Source organism: Mustela erminea, chromosome 5 (genome assembly GCF_009829155.1).
Source record: "Mustela erminea isolate mMusErm1 chromosome 5, mMusErm1.Pri, whole genome shotgun sequence".
Taxonomy (NCBI): domain Eukaryota; kingdom Metazoa; phylum Chordata; class Mammalia; order Carnivora; family Mustelidae; genus Mustela; species Mustela erminea.
The window spans coordinates 130,879,342-130,897,790 of NC_045618.1; the positions used below are offsets into that span (position 1 = coordinate 130,879,342).

Genomic DNA, 18,449 nt, shown 5'->3' on the forward strand with positions numbered 1-18,449 from the left:
CACAGTCAGACCGCAGGGTAAGAAATGCAGAGCTGGGAGTGCTGGGAAGTTCTACTGTCTGGCCTTGCAGGGACGGGGTGGGGGGCTGCCCTATGGGGTGAATAGGGTCCTGCCCTCTGGGAAGTCCTGGGTCACCCTCTGCAAGCCCTCCCCACCAGCATCCATCAGACTGGAAGGAGGTGCCAGGCCCCACACGCAGCCTCTGAAGTCTTGAGTTTACCTGTGACCTTGAAGCTAAAGGCCCTGCCAAAAGAATAACAATGAGAAATGTCACCAGGCATCCACAGCTCTCTTTGATGCGTCCGGACCTGGGGAATTGGTGTCAGAAGACACACAGAAAAGCCAGATGGTATTTTCCAGGGTCATGGTCCACCACGGAGAGAAGCCCAGGGCCCGTTTCATGTCCTTTTCTGAGTCGGTCAGTGCTAGGGCACCCGGGGTGGGAGGACAAGCCGCCGCAGAGCCCCGAGATTAATGGCTCCCAAGGCAGGGAAGCAGCCGCCCACTCGCCCAGGCGCGATCCCCCAGTGACTCCCTCGGCCTGGCTCTGTGAGGCGTGAAGTGTAGAAAGAATGTGGTGGAGAGGCCGCCCCTTGCCGAGGGTTGTCTTTGTGGCTGCTTCTAGCAGAGGTAGCCCCTGGCGTGGTGAGAGCAGCGTCAGGGGACACAGGAGAGCAGCTGGGCAGGGAGCCGGGGCAAGGACAACCTGGGGTTCTGGAAGTGTGTCTGTCCTGGGCACTGGCTTCCACGTTTGTAGAAGGGCCCTCTTTTATCGCAAAGTTTTTCTTAGGAGGGTTCATTAGTCTGCCTGCATGCTTTGGCTTCCTTAACTTTTATGTATTTTCTTTTCCATATTCCTTACCTTTTAAATTAAAATCATTTTCATCATAGAAAACCTACTCGGCTACAATCAAAAGAGCAAAGTCAAAAGTAAAAATCTCTCCCCGTTCTAGAACTCTCAAGCAGATTCCCCAGGCATCACTCAAACGACAGCTTTTTCTGTCTCCTTCTAGAAGTTTCCAAAGCATATGCCCAGCATCTGGAATTTTTAAAAACTGTACATATGATTTTACTTCGCCGTTGGCCCTTGAGCAACGTGGGTTTGAACTGTGTGGGTCCACTTACATACAGATCTTTTCAGTAAGAACAGTCTAATACTGTAAATGTATTTTCTCTTCCTTGGGAATTTCCTAATAACATTTTCTTTTCTCTGCTTGTTTTATTGTGAGAAAGTAGTGTATAATACATAAAACATAGAAAATATGTGTTAGCTGACAGTTTATATTATCAATAAGGCTTCCCATCAAGCTCAGGCTGTTAGTAGTTAAGTTTAGGGGGAGTCAGGAATTACAAGGGGACCTTCTAGTGCAGAGGGGGGCGTTGGTACCCTGACCCCGAGGCAGGACCTGTCCCCATTTAACTCTGCTGCCTGCATTTCCCATCAGTTCTTCTGGGTCTAGGAGGGCCTCTTTTTAATAGCAAAACGTCTGTTGATTCCCCCATATCATAATCTTAATCCCTTTATTCTTGTTAGTTGAAAAATACACAATAAACTTACAACTCAGCAATACCTTTAAAGAAATTTGCATGTTTCCCTTCAATGACCACAGCAATGTTTACAGAGGACACTTGGGGCGTAGCCTGACAATACTCTTGGGTGAGCATTTTACAAGCATTACGTTATCCAATCTTCCCTCAACCCCATATGAAGTATAATATTCCATTTTTTCAGATGAGTCCAGCACGGTCCAGGGAGGTTAGGTGACTTGCCCAAAGCTGCAGAGCCAGGGGGTGGGAGGAGCCAGGTGAATTCAGGTCTGTAGGACATCAAAGGCCAAACCAGTCCACCACACCCCCTCCCGGGGCTATTCCCCACACGTCCACCTAGCAAGAGTCGAGTCTTGGCCCAGGAGACTCCCTCTCTTTCCTTCAGGGAGACCTTCTCTAGCCTTGCCAGCCTGGTCAGCTGCTTATAGACACCGAATATTGCAGACCCAGGCAGCCACCTCATATCAGGGATGGCCAGTTAGGTGCTGACCTTGGACATGAGCTACAGTAGTGGGGACGCGGCCCGGGAGTGCCGCAGGGCTAGTGTCCTCTTTCCATCCAGCCCTGGGGTGAGGCCTCAGGAAGGCCAACGTGAGCCCCACACAGGACAGTCTTTCCTGTCACATGGCTCTTATCTCGCATCCTCTACTCGTACACCCACTGGGAGAGGAGCACCGTACCACGCGTGGTCACCAAGCGCAGAGAACAGCCTTGAGAGATGGCCCAGGGAGGGAGGCGTGGAGGGGGCTGCAGACCTGTATTGGGGGACAGATGGCAGAGGCACCAGGCGGGGCAGGAGGCCAACCTGCCCAGAATGATCAGGTCATCTTTCATTCTACCCTGAGGCTCAGAGTTCAAGTCCTCATGACCACGAGGCCAGGGGGGCCCTTACAAAGCTGAGGGTCAAAGAGAACGTCTGCCCAGAGAGCCAGGCGGTGCCGGCCAAAGTACTGGGGGCCCGGTGAGCCGAGAGGCTGGGGCCTGGGCTTAGTTCTGCACACGAGCTGCAAGACCGTAGACAAGGCCTCCCATGCTCGGGGCTTCACTTCGCTGTAAAATGAGGGCCTGGGTGCCAGTGGGCCTCTCGGGTCTTCCCCAGCCCCAGCGTTCTGCCTCCGCCCTCAGGGAAGTAGAATGTCTCGCCTCTCAGCTGTGCGGAACATTCGGCGGTTCCCAGGGCTGAGTCTTTAGAAAGCAAGGCCCCGAAAGAGAGGACGGAAAGATGTGGGGCCGCAGGACGCAGTGTGCGGGCGACCCAGGAGATGTGAGATCCAGGCCTGCTGGTGGCCACAGCACCCCCCAGACCAAAGCAGGCCTCTCTCTGCACAGAGCTCTGAAGGCCACATGCAGGAAACTGGCCCCTGGTGCTTCCCTGCCCCAAAGACCCACACAGAGGCCCCCCCGAGAGGCTCACCGCAAGCCCCAGGTTCCAGCTTAAATACAGCAGCCGCTCTCAAGGAGCTCCTCTCCACAAAGGCCACTGCGGTCTGGGGCAGCTGACCCAGGCAGCAGCGATGGGGTGGGCCCGTGCTCGGCTCTTCCTCTCCCCTTCCTGGCCAGGGGCTGGGCCCTTCCATCATCCCAGCCCAGACACGGCCACTGTCAGGTGCCTTGCTCTTTGCACAGTGGTCCTGGAAGGAGGACCCAGTGGGAGCCGCATGGGCCACAGGCCCTGCTCAGGGGCTGGGCGCCCCCTTCGGGAGCCCCAAGCTGGCTGAGAGGTTTGGCTGGGGCCACAAGAATGGGTTAAGAAAAGGGTCAGAAGAGTCGGTCCTAGGGCGCAGGGATCTGTGAGAGAAACAGACATTCTCCAGGCCCCTGCAGTCTGGTTTCTTTCAAGGAGACCTGGATTTGCACCGCGGCTCTTTAAAGAGAATCCCTGTGCTGCCCTGGGCAAGTCACTGGGCCCTTCTGGACCCCAGGCTCTTCCTCCACAGAGGAATAGGACCCCTACTATACTGTTTTTACTATAAAGTGATCATGCCTGGAGCTCCCAATCAAATGCTAACACAGCAGTTCCGTCCCCATCCAGGGCCCATCCAGTGCCCCTCCAGCGCCCCTCCAAGCTGCTAAGTTCCAGCACACTCAGAATCTACTCTTAGGAATCCAGTGATCATGTCACACTTTGCCTCCAGTGTGGCCAGGGCCCCTGGCTCGCCCACCTCCACACTCACACACATCTGGCACAGTAAGTCTGGGAGTACAGGGTCCCAGCATCTCTGCTCCCTTGGGCATGCTGAATTAGGAGCAGCAGGAAGAGCAGGGCCTGGGTGCCCCTTCCTGCCTTACCCTGCTGAAAGCTGGGAGGGACCCACTGGGAAGAGCAATTAAACAGAACAGAAAGCTTTCTGAAGAGTTACCAAGCTCTCAATTCAGTCTGTAGGGGTGGTGCCAGGCAGACAGATACAGCAGCCTTTAGAGAACCAGGGCACATATGATCTGGCAGGGGGTGGGGGTGGCAGTGGGCGGGGACAGTTGCTCCTCCTGGTATGACTCGGGGTCTGTGGCTCTTCATCCCTCTTGGGCCATGAAGCCCTTGGATACTCACCCCCTTTCCTCCCTGCCATGTGTGCCTTGGCATGAATTAGAAAAACTAGGTTCAGACCTCACCTATCGTTCAACCAGACCCTCTTGGTCAGCGAACAACCTGTACAATTGCACAGGTGGCCCACCAGCAGCTCAGCCGATGCACAAATTTTCTCAAGCTTTTAAATCTCACATTTACTGAAAGCTCCTCCACGTATGACCCTGTGCTGCACCTTCACAAATGAACCAGAGGCAGGCCCTTGAGTGGCTCAAGACAAAGGGACAACTCTCATGGAGAGGTAGGAAGGAGGGTTTAATTCTCAAGGCTGCCTCCTCCTTGGCAAGGCCATTTCCAAGGGTTTCTCTGCAGACCAGGGATTCAAAGAATGAAATGATCCCCTAGTGATGCGACAAGCCTTCTAGTCTATACTGCTGTGCCAACCTAGCCGTCACCTTGTCTCTCTGGAGGCTCGCAGTTCACTTAGCAGTGAGTGGGCCAGGCTGGCCCAGGAGCTGCATGTCACTGAGTCACCAATGCCAGAGATCTGAGCCTGAAGCCATTTCCAGGTAACTGCCAGGGCAAAGACCTCCTCCAGGACCCAGAGTTGGCTGGGGCCTGACGAACCTGTGAGGAGGAGCCCAGGACAGCCTTCCTACACCCTTTGATTCTGGGAGCCTCAGACTAGATGTTCTGAACTTCTTGCTTTGCAGTGGCGTCCCCAGAAAGTGTGGCACAGTCAGGACCATCTCAGCTCAAGCTGTTTCCAACGTGTGCACTGACTTGGGAAGGGTATGAGATAGTCCCTCAGCTCCCAGAGCCTGGGGGGACCCTAGCCTTGGTGGGTGTGGCCTCAGTCCCCAGCACTTCCAGAGAGAGAAGCAGCCCCTCCCATGGTCTTAGGGACCCACTGCACCCACCTGCAGAGCCCCCGTTCACCCTGAAGCCTGGCTTTTTTTGGCACCTGCTCGATCTCTCCCCTGACCTCACCTGTGCCTGCTTCAACTGCCGGCCACGTCGGCGGCTGCTGACGACCCCGTTCCTCACAGGGCCTGGGACCCAAACCTCTCCTGACTGGAGGCTTGAGCAGACCTCCCCATCAGGGCCTTTCCCCCTGGAAAGAAAATCAGTGTTTTCCACTGCCTGCTTTAGCTCTGACCGTCCGATCCCACGGGTAGGGGTCCAGCTGGGAAAAGCAATACCCTTAGCGCTCCGGGCACCGAGTTCCCATTCCGCTGCGAAGACTCTCAGTTTCAGTAGACTTTGTAAGGGCTGTGCCTGCAACAGGGAGAAAGAGAGACTGCAGAGAGCCAAAACGTGCACCAGCCTCTGCTCTCAGCAGTTTATGTCAGTCACTTTTTCATCTGTACAGCAACCCAACAAGGGGATGGCTGCCTAGGCATAGAGACCAAGTCATTCCTTCAGGGGCCCAGAGCGGAGGTCGCACAGCTCAGCAGGGGTGTGGTAGTGAATGTTTACTACAAGGAGAGCTTCGTCATCTGTCTGTTTCCTCCCCCCTCACGGCTGAGAGCCACCCCTGTAGCTGGGCGGACAGGGCGGGACTGTGAAGGCAGGGATCCCTACTGTGCCCGTAGAGTATGTTGGATGAAAATTTGCTTCATAAAGTGAAAAGTAGCGAAATATCAGGAAGTAATGAGTTTTGAGTGCTTATTACCTTTGTCTCTACTACAATGTACTTCGTCGCAAGTCGATCTAATTTCATTTTGAGTAATAGTTGTTTTTAACACTCGGCTCACAAAATTCCTGTAAATGCAATGATCAGCTGGCCCAAGCCACTGGCTCTCCCAGGCCAGTCTGAGCTACTTCCCAGCAGCCCCTCTGGGGCCAGGATTCATACTCAGTGTGCAGCCAGAGTTTTTCTTCCTCACTATACGCAGTGCCCTGGAGAAGGGCATGGATGGCCATCTAGCCAGCCAGATCTGCCCCAGGGATCAACAAGGCCACAGGCCCGCAGAACCAGTCCCCGCCTGGCCACTTTTCCCACGGCCTTCTACCTGCCCCTCATGCCCCAGAATGCCACTTTATCCACCTCCGATCTTCCCAGGTTAGCCCCACCGACAGGCATCAAGAACCTGCTCCGTACCACGTGTGGTTGCAGGTGCTGTGGACGCAGAGATGAGCTCGTGATCCAGCTCGTGACACATGCATTCGAGTGCAACAGATTACAGCCCAGTCGAGGACACGGGCCAGTGCGCAGCTGCAGGGAGAGAGAGGAACTCCCCCCAGGAGGGGTCAGGGCTGGTCCCATCAGAGGCGAGTACATGAGCAGGGTTGAAAGGATAAACAGACGTTTGCCAGGCAGGCTGGGGGCTGGAGGGTAAGCAACAGGATGAACAGGAAAGAACAGACTGAGCTGTATATTTAGGTGAAATCTGTCCATCTGAGGCAGGCATTGGACAATGAGAGAACAGAACTGAAGCTATACTCCTTATCTTGGCTGGGGGTCCCTGCGTCATGGGAGAGAAAGAGATAAGGAGAACACGGAGACAGCAGGTTTGAGTGCAATGCTAGAATGCTCTTTTGCAGGGGCTAGTGTGCAGTCCCCCGGGAGTCCAAGTCGGACCCGAGGGTCTGTCACAGAGTTTCAGGCCTAGGGGTGGGAGAGCTGGTGGGGACAGAACAAGGGGAGGGCATGAGGGGAGAAAACACAGGTAGAGGACAGAGGATTTGGCAGCAAAATGCATTACATATGACATACTTAGAGCGAGGTACAGGGCCAGGGGGCAGGGGTATGGTAAGACTATTAGGGACCTCTGGATGGCAGCCATGGGCCCTTGGAGGACAATGTCAGGACCACAAGCTCCTTTCTCCAGCCTTTCCCTATGCCAGGCTGAGGCGGAAGAAGGACTTCGTCCCCTGGGGCAAATCCTCCATTTGCCTTTTTAGGAACCAGACATGGGGGTCAATTTCCCCTTCTACCTCCACGCTAAATTTTGCCTATGTGCCCGGCCCACATGGCTAAGAAAGGGTCTTCTCTAAGCTGGAGTTAGAAAGCTGAAATTCTAAACACAAAGAACAGTGGCAGGGAGTGTAGGCACACAGCCAGGTTGCCCCTGAGCAAATCCCAGCTTTGCCAGCTGTGTGACCTGGGGCAAGTGACCTAACATCTCTGTTCCTCAGTTTCGCTACCGGTGGCATGGGGATGGCACCAGGATCTCCATCCTGGGTTGGAGGGTTGTTGCAAGGAAGCAGTAAGTGAATACATCAAATGTTCTTAGGACAAGGCTGGGCACGTAGTAAGTGCTCAATAAACTGCAGTGACTGCTGCTATCACTGTATTATAATTGCCCACCTGTGACCTGACACTTTAATTTTAGCTCCCTCATCTACCCCATAACTTCTCTTCTAGCAAACCCTGAAGTGATTCCCCAAGGAGTTAGGTGCCTTTGAGAAGAGAATTTGAATATAAGTATCAGACTCTGAAAAGAGTGCAGGCCGGGTTGAATCTGCATATCCAGCAGCCAGAGGGCTTTCCTCAGACAGACTGAATGAGGCCTGAGCCTTTCCCAGCCGGTCTGGGGGGTCAGGCAAGCCACGGAGGGTGGGAGTGTGCCATGCAGGTGTGCGTGTGCACATGTGCAGGTGTGCACGTGTGCGTGTAGGTGTGCATGTATTGGGAGGGGCATACCGCACTATGAGGCAGCCACAGTGCTGAAGAGCACGGAGCGTGGCTCTGAAAGACGGTACCAGAACCAGAGTCAGGGGCTCGCTGCTCTGGGAGCTCCTGCAGGCTCACAGGCTGGGACCCTCCACACTCTTTCCGGCCCTGGGAAGCCTCTGTAGTGGAACTCTCATCCACGAGGTGCAGTGCCACTGAGGGCCTGTAGGGGGCTCTAGAACTCTTCCATTGCCCATACTCTGGGCTGCGAGGGTCCCGCCTAAAACAAAGGTTCTGTTCACCCAGGCTCCGTGGCCGTGCTGCTCTGACAGGGAAAATAAGCTGGGGTTCATTGGTCCCCCATTGGTGAGCCCCAGTGCATCCATGTTCCGAGTGGGTACTTTTAAGTGCAACCCCTTGCCTCCCTGTTCCACCACCTGACGCTGTTTTGGGTGGTTTCTCTCCCCACCCCCATAGCCTACTAGGGGATGTCTCCAAGGGGTCATCTTCCTGCCCTTGCTGGGAAGACAGCGAGAGACCGCAGCTCTTGGCTCCCTGGGTGCAGTAAGGGCAGCTTCCAGTCGCCAGGATCTCAGGTTTTAGCAGCCCAGCCCCTCAATCTGTCAGGGAAACACGCAAAGGCTGTTTTCCAAAAAGTCTCTGCTTACCCTGATCTCCCTGTAGCAAAATTCAGTAGCTCTGGATGTTATGTTAGAAGACCTCATTCCGCCAATTCACTTACCTAATTACAACTCTCTCAATATAGCCAGATGATGAAATCACTTGTACCCACTAACTTCTGAGGATTTGGCCAACTTAAAAATTTAATATGGGCAAAAAGTTAAAGTCAGTCATTTAAAAAACAATTTGAAAAAAACTTAACACATAATTGCTCTCCTGGGCTTTGTCAAAAGCAAAACAAAAACAAAACAAACCGATTGAAAGAAAACACCCGTGGGTAGGGTTGCCAGATTTAGCAAATACTGCATGAGCCATACTTAACACTAAAAAATTATTTGTTGTTTATCTAAAATCCAGATTTAACTCTGCATCCTGTATTTTATCGGGCAACTCTACCCACAGGTCAGAGGATACAGAGATGCATTCAGAGACTATTTCTTATTAATCAGCCCAGTCCCCTATCATAATTCCTTCTCTAATCCCCTTGTGTTACATATGGAAACCCAAGCCACACTGATCGCATCAAAGAAAGTAATCAGTTCAAGCACCCCAGTCTCACTGCTGAGGAAGGGCTATCACTGTGAGGTTATGTCAAAGGAATGAAAAGTTACTTCCGAAAGATGACATCAAAAAATTAACAGGAATATGGAACATTTACTGTACATCCCCCATCCATGATCCCAACACTTGTGAATTACCTCTGTTTAATCTTCACAACAACCCAGGGAGGTAGATACAATTAATGGAAACTAAAAAGAGTATCTACAAGTCTAATTTCTGTAGTTCTTGCAAAGGCATGTAAATTTCTGGTCAATTACTTCCCAGGGAAAGGAAGGGGAGGGAAACCAGGAAGGACTCCATTGCATTAACAAACTGGCTTATTCATAATGCAATGCCAGGTCTGTTGCTATTTAGTTATGTGCCACTTACACAGGAAACTGTCTTAAATTCAATGAATTACCAAGGGGTTGGGGTATGGGATTGTTGGGGAGAAGTGGGTGGGAAATCCATAATAGTCTTCAGCAAGTTGGCCTTACAACTGAGAGAGATGTGCTACACCTCGGGATAATAAATAGCTCATTTGCTGTGAAGAAAGGCACACTGAAGCGACTCTGAACATTCGGTGACAATGACACGCAGTTTCCAAATGTTCTCTGTAAGAAAAAACACCCTTTCTCCTAATCCTTCTTAAACTCAACAAGACTGATTGGTTTTTATTATTCATGAATTAATTTTTTACTCAGGGTCCAACAAGGGAATTGAAGCTATAACGTTTCTCACCGACTGAGGGGAAAAGGCAGCTCTTGACCTGAGTGGCACAGCCAGACTCTTGCTGGGATTCCTTGGGGGTAGGATGTTTTGTTTGTTAAATCAGTTAATAATCAATTAATAATCCAAAGCCCAGAGCTTTGGGTTTGTTTGGTTTTGTTTTTGGAGAAAAAAAAAAATTGAGTAAGAACATGAGTAAGAATATTAAAGTTAAAAAAAAAAAAATGGAGCCAGCCGTGGGACCCTGGTTTATTAGGCATTCCCTATTATATTAGGCTATTAGGCTATTAGGCTGCCTCCTATTTTCAAGACACACATACAAAAAAAAAAAAAAAAGGAACAAGAGAGGACATAACAAAGGCAGTGCCTATTTCAAAAGTAATGCGCAGATGAACAGAGTGTGCAGAGGAACGGGTCTGGGTCTGGGAGGCAGCGCAAGGAGCCACAGGAGGGGTCACAGGCATCCAGCAAGTCAGCTCCCTGGTGTCCTCCCTCTAATCTCTGCCTCCAGAGGGCAGGTCGAGGTGCGCGGGAGCAGGGAACGACAGCCTCGGAGAAGCTGAATGGCCAGGAAGGCGATCAAGGGTGGTGAGGTTACTCTGCCTCTCTGCACACATTTCTTTCCCCATTTATTCACATGCACCAAGCCATAACCCCCCTTGTCCTCTGTGTGCCTTTGGTCTAAAACCTCTCCTTTGGTCACTGCCAGAAGAACCGAGCAAGGTGGGGGGACCGGGAGGCAGAGCATGGCATGGACCTCAGAAGCTCGCGGCCCTGACACGGGCTCCCTTACAAGAAAATGTTTCTCCCTTCCCAGTTCAAAGGCAACTCACCCAGCATTTCCCGGGGGGCCCCGTCTTCCCCTCTACCCGTCTGCTCATATTTCAGAAACCAGGCAGTTTTAGCTCTTGAATGAATGTAGACATGTGAACCTGAAGCCTTTGCATATTTTTGTTTGCAGCAAAACATTTACGTTCCAGGGCAAGACACAGCAACCCTCACCCAGTTACTACGAGAAAACTGGTTATGGGAATTGCTTTGCACTTTTGGGGAAGAAAAAGCTGCAAGCTGTTATTACCATTGTCATAATTATTGCAACCTTCGCATTATTGCTATTATTCCTGTAAAAGCAGTGTTCTTTCTGGCAAAGCTTGTTAGCTTGACTGCTTAGGTAGACAATGTCAACACACCCAAGAGACAGATGACAAAGAGTGAGGGAAAAGGAAGGGATAAATACCGCGCTCTGCATGTGTGCTGAGGGGATGTTGCACCATCAAAAGGGAATGTTTTCTGCTGATCGATTACAGAGGCAAAAACAAAAGCACACGCCAGCTCATTCACTCTGCACCACTGAGATCCCAAACTCGCTAGGCAGTGAGATGATACGAGAGACAGAAAAAAATGGTTTTGAATAAAGTTTAGAGGTTCCTGGTACCCTCACCCATAGCTCCAGTCCCCATCGCCTTGTTCCTCAGGCAACAGACACCATGAACCCAGTATCTTCCTGTAAACTGGAGGTCTTTGACCCTTCTTGCTGTCTCCCCCAAAACACAGGAGCAGGTGACAGACGGTGGACGAAGACACTGATGGCCGAATCAGAACAGGGTAGACACCAGGCATTCCGCTGTGGGATTTCCCTGACTAATCACATTCAGCACCTCAAAACGGCAGGACCGTGCCCGCACACTCCTGTGTGCACGTACGCACGGGTGCACACGCTCACACAGGTAGACAGACGCACAGACCCTACACACCTTCCTCAGAAACGCATACAATCACGGAGGGGTAAAAGGACAAGGGCAACCTAGAGCAAGCTGGAATGAAAACAGAGGGAAAAATAAGTAAAGACAAAGGAAAAGGTTATAGTGCGAACAGATCTCATCTAACGTTTTAGCTTTTGCATTCTCCGCCCTGCCCGACAGTGTTATGCTGTGTTTGTTCTTTGCCCTTCGGAAACCAAGAGCACGTGAAAAGATCTGTGAGGCTCAAAACCCCTTTTCCAGGTACCTTTTTAGGATGACAAACCCGGTGAAAATACCCAACAGGTAAATCTAAAGAAATATAATAAAATGTTAAAAATTAAAAGGAAAACAAAAAATCATTTATGGACTCAAGGTAATTCAAGCAACTTAAATAAAAGAGCCAAGTTCAAATAACACTTAGTGCAGAAAAGCTTGACTCTAATTGGGCACTCCACGTTCGGGCGATTTTAAATGCAGAGGGTTTCAGTAAACACCGACAGCCAGGCGTGCGGCGGACAGCGGCCGTCATTGGCACGAGAGGACCCTGATATAGTTTTAAATGAAAATTGATCACATTTGAAACCAGAAGATAAAAACAAAACCTTGTCGGAGTTTGTTTAACTGCCTTTTGACCTCTGGCTGAAATGACATTGAAAATAAAATAACATTAGCCAGAAAACCATTCCCAGAAAAGGCTCAATCCCGGGGACTCTGAATGACAATATTGAATAGAATATTTTAAAGTCCTAAGAACAGAAGAGAGAGATTTAGAGGGGGAGGAGGAAGAAACTCCTCTAGGACTGAAATGTGTAGAGTTCAAAAGCAGAGCAAAATGAAGATTTAAAAAGTTATGGCTCTATAACCTCTAGGAAAACTTTTGTTTGGGGTTCATTTTAACTCAAGCACATATAACTCTGAATTTAAGACTTTTTTTCACCTGGTCCAATTCCATACGGAAGTCCCATGGGCTGATGAACGAGTATGATGTCCCTCTATTTAGGAAAGCATTTGACTAAACTGTCCGTGGCTACATGCAGGAAGAGAAGAAGTTGGGAACCTAGAACACAACGGCCCAGATGCTTCCTTGTGGAGTCCCTTATTCCGGAGAAGGAGAGCACGGCCTCCTCCCCCTCTCCAGAGTCTGCCCATCCCACCGGGGGCCCGATAACTGAAGAGACGCTCTGAAGAAAGAATGAACCCCTCCAGCTGCAGCCCTTGGGTCCTATGACGTTCCTTTTCTCTCCATGGAAAAACCCCAAGCCTTGGCAGCCCCCGCTGGAATGTGGCCACAGCCTGACCTCGGCCCAGGCAAGGGGTACGGCGGGCAGCAGGGGCTGCGTTTCAAGGGCAGAGCCCCTTGCCCCGTTCCTCACCTCTTCCCAGGAAATTCCACCATAACACACTCTCCCACATGTACACACAGTGGGAGCTCCTCTAGGAAGGGACGTAACCTTTGATATTTTGGGGTTCAGAGACATCTTCTACTGGAGGGGTATTAATAGCAACAGGAAAAATCCTAGGACTCCCGTAAGCCACTGCTTATAAATAAAGATGCTATTAGGATCCTTTCTATTCTAATCCTGAGCAGTACGGAGAAGCCCCTTGGATAGGCAGGCACCAAAAAGAAAAGGAAAAGGAAAAGGAAAGAAAAGAAAAGAAAACAGAACAGGTCCATGTGGCTCCGTGTTTCCCTTCTTGTCTGGTTTTCTGCAGTCTCTGGTCAGACGGTTGGCTGGAGGTCTCAGGGCCAAACTAAACCCCGTGCCCTCCCCTATGGCCTGCCTCCCCGCATGTCCTGAGTGGGCCCGGCTGTGGCTGCCCAGTCCTGTGGAATACATAGCAGAAATGGAGAACCAGTCGGCCTTCACTCCCCTGCTGTTCGTGGAGCTCCAGGTGTACTCACTGAGAGTCATGACGGGTCCCCTCTGGAGTCCAGCTTTCTCTCATAAGGCCCCCAGAGCCACCGACCAGCATGAACCCAAAGTGTTCCGAGCATATTCTTCTAGCGTGGCCAGGAAAGTAGGGAGACAATGTTCCAGAACAACCTGCCACACAGGGTCACACTTGTCCCAAGAAGCAAGGATCACTTGCCCAGTGGCCTGGGGAGAAAATAACCCCTCAACTACAGACCTCTCCAAGTCACTGCCCTGACATCCCCTCTAAGGAAGGGGTCGGGCTCTGCCACTAGTTACCCAAGATGCTCTGCTACTATCAGTGAAAGGTCAGTGGCCTCGCCAGAAGCAGGGGACAGGTTGGCTGGGTGAGGGTTAATCTGCCCGGCCAGCCATCACAGGGGTCACCGTGATGTGCAGAGAAGTTGAGCATCCCAGTCCCCTAGAGCTGGTCTGCTAATTACATTTGCAATTATAAACACCACAGCCTCCCTGCACAGGGACAAGCCCACACCAACCGTGGGGCCACCAGGATGTAATCCCCCCACCCTACCAGGGGACATCAGGACCAGCAGAAGCCAATGGGTCCCTCCCCTGAGGAATGGCCATGAACATGGCAGCTCCCAGGAGGTATGGGGCCACAGGGACCCAGGAAAGTCCAGGCTCAGTCCCGTGTCACCAGCACTTGCCGACCTAAAAAGACCTTTGACTATCCCTAGAAATCAGTGAATGACCTCAAGGGCAAACAGGCAGGATGAACGCTCAGATTTGTCTGGTCCCAGCCCAGTCCCAAGTTGCACCCCTGAGGGCTTCCTGGCTCGGTGTGCTGCCTCTCTACTCAAAACCTCTTCATGGGCCCGCACACCCTCTAGGAATGACAGTGGCTGCAGAGGACATCCGAGCGTTAGTACTCAAGCCATGTGGGGGTCTCCCCCAGGAACATTCAGTCAAGAGCCACCAGACCCCCAGACGGCTCCCCGCGGAGCTGTGAGTTGTTCTGACAGATCCTGCGCCGATCCCCTGCTCAAGCTAGAAGAGCTCTCAGGGATCTCACTTGGGCGGTGGGGTGGGGGGGGCGGTAGCGTGGGACACAGACAGCGACCGAGGACGATGGCTGGTCAGTGTGGGAAGGCATCAGCGTGGGTGTTCAGGTGTTCGGGGTTGGACATGTCTTTGAAGGAGCAGATTACGGTCTAAAGCGTGCTATTCCTTTTCCTTAAATTCAAACCACAAATAATCTCAGTCATGTTGAGGAAGCCACTTCAGGCAGGCATCGCATCTGGGCAAGCAAGTTCTACAGAAGGGCACTGCAGGACTGCGTCAGAAGCATCCTGTGTGTCTTGTGTAACTGCTTGACTCTCTTCCGAATTCTCTCTCCCGAGTCGGCTGGTTCGCACAGCTGCTAACTCCACGGCCCACCCCAGCGCACAGGCGTCCTGTCTCTCCCTCACACACTTGGCCTGCTAGACTCCCGCAGATCTCCCCGGTGCCAAGCGCTCCAAAGAAGCAAGGCATTTTGCAGAAGACCAAAGAAGGAGACAAACTTCTTCCAGGAGTTTAGATGACCTTTTTTTAAAAAAAAAATTTTTTTGGACAAATATCCACTTATCAGGAACACGAATCAAACATGTTGGACAAAGTTACAAGGGCCCCCTGAAGGAGAGAGCTGGGCACATCCTGAGAAAGCAGGGTTGGGCCCACAAAATATCACGGCCACCTCCCTGGCAGCACTTTCCCCCAAAGTCCTCTCTGTCTCTTCTCTCTCAGACTAAATGAAATATTTATTGATTACTCCACATCAATAGAATGAAAAGATTCCTGTTTTGTGGGCCAGGTTGTTTCTTCATAGATAGATAGATGGATTCTTTTAAGAAATGTCTTTTCATAGTTCCTAATTATTGGTAAAATAGAGGATTGTTTCTAAAATGGAGTTGGGGAAATAATAAGCTCCAAGAGGAAATTTCCAGTTGATGTCAGGATCTCACTGAGCTGGAAAGGGCCTTCCCTGGGACTGGGGCCCTCCACACTGACCTGTTTCCTCCTCACTCACTGCCTTGGGGCCCGACCAAGTCCAGCCTCACATCACCCCATTCTCTACCACGGCAGCCCACACCTTCAGAAGGGTGGCAGGCACATAAAGGTTTATTTCCTAGAGCCCCTCCCTTGGAAAACCAAGACTAATGTCCTCATTCTGATTTATTTTTAAATGTACCATTAAAAATTAATTTCCCCTTTGTTTTTCTCTGGGTCACTGATTCTGAATTACCATGTGGCATTTCTTCCTACGTGTGAACCCACATATTTTAGCTTCAGGACACTTTGTTCTTTGTTTCTTTAACAACAGCAAAGTGGTCATCAGAGGGTAGGTGAGGCAGTCCCCCCTCCCCCCTCCAACCCCACCCCTTGGTTAAGGGTCGCTGGCCTATCAGGTCAGGGACACATTTGTACACAGGCACAAGCAGGCCAGCACACTGGCTCCTACCCCGGCTGATTATATATGTACATAAAATATTGATTAGAAATGGTAATGGAGTCACCTACAGGATTGGTTACAGGAAAATGAAAATGGAGAGGAAGGTATGAAGGTAGGATGTATCTGTGTGGGGTGTGTGTGTGTGTGTGTGTGTGTTAATTTCTCACCTGGGAAAGTGAGAATAACCCAAAGCATTAAAAAATACTCTCTGCATGTTAGCAAGTGAGAGGAGGGCTTGAGAGTTCTTTCTGGCCGAACTGTGGTCCCTGTGCCCTCGGGTTTGCTCAAGTAAGGGTGGGTGGAAACTGTGTACAGAGCACACAAACCCACTCACATATACTTTCCCGGAGAAATATTAGCACCAAGGGTAATGGATGGAGTCATCCTACTGTCCTTCCAACACGCCAAAGAATGCAGTCGCCCATTTTTTACTTTCCTACCAATGGCTCTAAAGCTACTAGTCATGAAGCCCCCCCCCCGGGGGGGGAGGGGATTGGGGGGAGCGGTGGGGGGGGGTAGGTCAGAAAGGTGCCTCCCCCACACTCCAGCCTCTGACCTCCACCAGCTCCTCCTTGGAAATTCCGAGCCCCTGCACCACAGCAGCAAACCCTCCCCAGGGACGCGTGCATCTCCACACTCTACACGGGACCAGCTCCCCCAACACCAGGGGCTGCCTCTGCCCAGCAGGTCCTGCCTGGGCTTTGAGAAATGGCATCTCACAGGGATGTTTAGTTCCCCAGTGGAGTTGGCAGGTATATTTCTGGCCTTTCCTGCGTCCCGCGGAGTGAGAAGTGAATTCTTTGCAAAGAAACCAGGGAAGCAAGAGAATCCAAACCCCTGTCAGTCTTACTCCAAAAATGATTTCCACTTCAGACTCTTCCCAGACACCCAGGATCTCGACTCCCTCATTCCCCTTTCGCTGCTTCCCTGACATTCCCTCTTTGCCCATATTTCTCCTCAGATTCAAGTCACCTCGTCACTTCGATGGATTATCCGGCCGCTAAACCCTCCATCTCTCCTTGCTTTTCTGGCCAACATAATAAAAGGATGTACTTCCCCCATATGAATTTTCATATTTATTGGCTGTGACTTGAGCCAGGGATAAATACACAGATATTTCCAGCTCAGCTAAAGAAGTCACCTCTGGAGAGAGGGAGCCTAAATAATTTAAATATCCAATATTTGTCGTACTTGGTAATTTTATGTGAGGAGATGCCCCACAAGCATCGAACATTGTTCAGAGCCCCACTCACCCACCCCGAGCCTTCTTTGGCGACTCCCACTCCGCTTTAAGATGAAGCATCCTAGGGCACGACCCCCATCCCCACCCCCACCAGCCACACAAGCTGGGATCAGTGTAACCTTTAAAGAGAACGAAAAGAGACTTTTCCGGCTGATGGCAATCTGAAGCCATTATAATTAGAGACTCCCCTTATCATCCGTCCCAACTCATCTCCTTCTTCCTACGCTCTGGCGGCACCTAAAGGACCCTCTGCTGGGGGAAATCCTAAAATTAGACCCAAAAAGGTCAGCGTGGAGACGGGGCCGGTGTGGTCATCGCCAGGAGATGCTGCCGTGAAGTTGCCTCCTCTCTCACGCGTGGTCCACCGGGGTGGAGGCCGTCTGTGCAGCGAGGAGGGGTTTAAGCACACTTCCTGTTACCAGAGTATTTATTTCAGGGACGTCGCGGTTCCTTGGGGGGGTGGGGTACAAAAATGAAGGATGGTGGAGCCGGCACTGACTTTAGTAGTTTAGTTTGCTTCAGGGGGGAAAAAAAAGAGAGAGAGAGAGGGAGGAAGAAGAGCACGAAGTTAAGCAGGTCCGCGAGAACCCAGAGTTTCCATTCTACTGTTCTTTTACGCCTTCGAGGGACCACTCTGTGCGCGCCCGCACGCAGACACCCGGACACCCGCCCCCAGCGCTGCGGGACGCGGAGCGCCGGAGGGGAAACCGGGGCAGGTCACGGAGCAAGTGGGGCGACGCGCGCGGAGGGCCCTTGGAGGAGGGAAACCACGGGTGGCCGGAGCAGGACCCCGGAGAACCCGGAGCTGGACACGCTGTTCGGGGGATCGGCTCTCCACTTTCCCACTCTGCGCGCCCGGCGCGCCGCCCAACCCCCGGACCCGCAGTGCCTGGGAGTCGGGTCCCGCAGCCCCGCCGCCGCCCACGCCGCTCAGACAACCCCAGGTTCGGGCAGGGCGAGCGCGAAGGTGCCCCGGGGCACGGAAATCACGCCCGTCAGTTCCGCCGCGCGCAGCCTCCTCCAAAGCCGCGAACCAACTTTGCCTCCGCCGCAGCACCGGGCCGGCTGTCCCCACCCCAGGCGGGATGCGGGCTCCTCTCGCAGGGCATGCGGGGCGCCCGGGGCCGCGTCGCCCGCACCGCTGGGGCGCCCGGCGTCCACCGCGCTCCGTGCGCGCCCTCGGGGCGCCCCGCCGGGACCGCGGGGCGAGACAGCTCTGGCCGCCTGCAGTTTCCGAACCCGCGCGGCACGTCCGATTCCGGCCCCTTGCCGGGATCGTTTGTGGTCCCCAGTACGGAAAGAAATATTAAAGTCAAAGGGCCCCCGGGGAGGCTTTCTCGGACGGGACAGAACATCCTTGCGACATTCCCGCACCTGTTCTGGGCTAGCTCCTCCCTATTCCACAGAAACTCAAATATTTTCTCGCCGCGGGGGAAGATCAGAGCGAAAAGGTGAACA

At 52.1% G+C, this 18,449-nt stretch overlaps 1 protein-coding gene across 2 annotated transcripts in view; it reads right to left on the minus strand.

The window, feature by feature from the left end:
- ESRRB (estrogen related receptor beta) overlaps positions 1-18,449 on the minus strand; it is a 164,939-nt gene that overhangs the window by 85,039 nt on the left and 61,451 nt on the right. The gene's annotated exons all lie outside the window — the stretch shown is intronic.